The sequence below is a fragment of the Myotis lucifugus genome, unplaced genomic scaffold (assembly GCF_000147115.1).
Source record: "Myotis lucifugus unplaced genomic scaffold, Myoluc2.0 scaffold_4, whole genome shotgun sequence".
Lineage (NCBI taxonomy): Eukaryota > Metazoa > Chordata > Mammalia > Chiroptera > Vespertilionidae > Myotis > Myotis lucifugus.
This window is the reverse complement of record NW_005871052.1, coordinates 16140186-16142952: the sequence shown is the minus strand read 5'-3', so window position 1 is coordinate 16142952 and position 2767 is coordinate 16140186. Positions and strand designations below refer to the sequence as shown.

At 37.9% G+C, this 2767-nt stretch overlaps 1 pseudogene; it reads left to right on the top strand.

The window, feature by feature from the left end:
* The first annotated feature begins 561 nt into the window (after nucleotides 1–561).
* Nucleotides 562–1295, top strand: LOC102436929 (annotated as a pseudogene).
* Nucleotides 1296–2767: the final 1472 nt, after the last annotated feature.

Sequence of the window (2767 nt, the reverse complement as noted above, 5' to 3'; positions counted from 1 at the left end):
CTAGAGATACAGGATACCTCTTAAAAGGCCAAAGCACAAAAAATTAATTTGCAGCCACTTACCCTGGGCTCTGGCAGAGTGAGGGCAAAGCAGAATAGAGTCCTATGAGGACAGACTGGGGTTTGTGGCTCTGGGGAGAGAGCTGAAGAGACAGATGCCAGAACCCCTGCACTAAGTCTCTCTCCCATACCACAGATGCTATCATTCTTGGGTGCAGCACTCCCCTCCTTATGGCATCAGCCCGTCCTTCTGGACACCCTGTCACCCCATCCTATGGAGTCTGTGCTCTGCTGTAGAGTCAGTTGTCTGGGGAGGGGTGTAGAGATCTGGGCAGACTCAAGAGGTGTCAATGACTGAGTGGTGTGGCTTTGGGGTGGGGGCCATTCTCTCCACCTTCCTGTGAACCTGACTGGTGCCTCCGCTTCATGGGAGATCTACTAGCCTTGTTCCCTGTGCTATCTACTAGAGACCCACCTCAGGAGTCGCTAGAAGGTCCGGTATGGGCCTGCTTCAGCCGCTCCACTCGCCTGGTCTCCCTTGGCATCTGACTGTACACTCAGTCCAGCACCATGGGGAAGCGGGACAACCAGGTGGCCTATATGAATTCAATAGCAATGGCCAGATCAAAAGGTCCAGTCCAGTCTTCAGGGCCAACAATCTAAGATTATCTGAATCAACCAAGACCTACCTGGGAAGAAGTGAAAGAACAATTAGAAAAGAAAAAGAAAGGCTTCACGGCATTGGCTGAATTTGAAGAAAAAAGTGAATGAGGACTGGAAGAAAGAACTAGAAAAACACAGGAAAAAATTATAAAGTGGAAGTGAGAGCTTGTAAAAAAAAAAGACAGAGAAAGAAAAAAGAAAAGAAGAAATCTGGTAGGTGTTTGTTTTTTTCTTCATCAAGTTCTGATTCTTCCAGCAGTTCTTCAGATTTTGAAGATGATAATAGGAAACAAAGAAAAAGAGGAACTGTTCACATACTGAAAGCTCCATGTCAGAGCCTGAATCAGACAGTAAAGATAGTTTAAAAAAGAAAAAGAAGTCAAAGGATGCAAGTGAGAAAAAAAGGACATTAAAGGATTCAGCAAAAAGAGAAAGATGTATCCTGAAGATAAATATTTATCATCTGAGTCTTTATCAGAGTCAGATTATATTGAGGAGGTACAAGCAAAAAAGAAGAAAAGCAGTGAAGACAGAGAAAAAGCAACAGAAAAGACGAAAAAGAAAAGGAAGCATAGAAGACACAGTAAGAAAAAGAAAAAGAAGGCTGCTAGTTCAAGTCCTGATTCACTGTGAAAGGAAAAATCAGGATTCCCTTATAAAGAAAGTTTAATGTCTGAGGAGATCTCAACTGTGAAATTAATGACATATTTACTAAAATGCATGACCTTTGTTGTTTCTAGACTTATTCCTGGATTGTTCAGTAGCCACTCAGATGCCGCTGAGTGAAAGGGCTGTAGCAGATGCCTGCTCCTTGAACATCTGCCTTTTTTCTCTTCCATTGTTTAATAACTCTGGGAGATAATAAATACACTTCAGTTGTACTAGTAGTTGATATTTGGGAATAAAGTTAATATTTATGACTAGAAGTATCTAATGATAAATCAATAGAAATTGAGTCTGGATACATCATTAAGATACTAACAGAAATGAGCAGATAACTCTAGTTAATGTTTTTGAAGTAGGGATTACATTGATATTTCAAAATTCTTACTCTGTAGATAAGTATATTTTAATTTTTCCTCTTGTATACTTTTATTTACTTGGGGAAGGAGCTTTTAATGGTGGGGGTGGTTTGCTATTTCTTTAGCTAGCAGAATAACATGCCTTTTATCCTCACACATCCTATTTTTACAGACATAGTAACCATGCTTCATGAGGAGGTCAGAGCTGGGTATGTCATATGCTGCTTTGAGTAAACCAGAGAAACAGCCTTTTGCAGCATGAGAAAGCCCCAGAAGCTCTGGGATTTACCTCCACTTCAATAATACTGAATGATTTTTAACATTAGAATATGTTGTCATATTTGAATTAATTTTGACTACACATTGGCTTTAGGAAGGAGTCATTTCCAATAATCACTGGTACTTTTTGAATTTGATAGCTAAAGATTCTAAACTGTATGTTTTATATTGTTAAGTTTTAACCAGTCAGGAAATTTTTATTTAACCAGTGATAGCTATTTTTTTGTATGAATTTTGTTTAGGGTGTAATGTTTAGCTTTTATTAACTTTTTATTCTTGCTATCTTAAATTCCTTAGTGCATTTAATGGCGTTTTTGACAAAATATTTAGCATGTGAAAAGCAGACGTTTGGTTTGTTTTGGTTGGTTTTGTTTGTAACTGCTTCATATTGAAGCTGAGACTTACCATATACAAGTTGAGTGGCAGGCCTGGTATGCTCTGTCTTGTTACATAAAGTTCTTGCCAGAATCTTAGTAAATACAATGTTTAAAACTTTGTCTTTGTATATTCATAAAAATATGAGAAGTTAAACTTAAGTGAGAATTAAATTATTGCTCTTTCTGTGTCATTTTACTAAGATTTTGTGCTTCGTATCTCCTGCTGAATTGTTTACTAAAGGGTGTCCCAAAATTCATGCAAGAAGTACTTTTGATAGACAACACAGGTTTATAATTAAAAATTGTAAATTTTTTATTGATTCATAAAGTATACAGTATAGGGTTATGTACAGAATAGGAAACTGGATTATTATGTCGCGATAGTGAGCACCATTAACTGTTATTGCCTGAGCAGCCGCATCGAAGC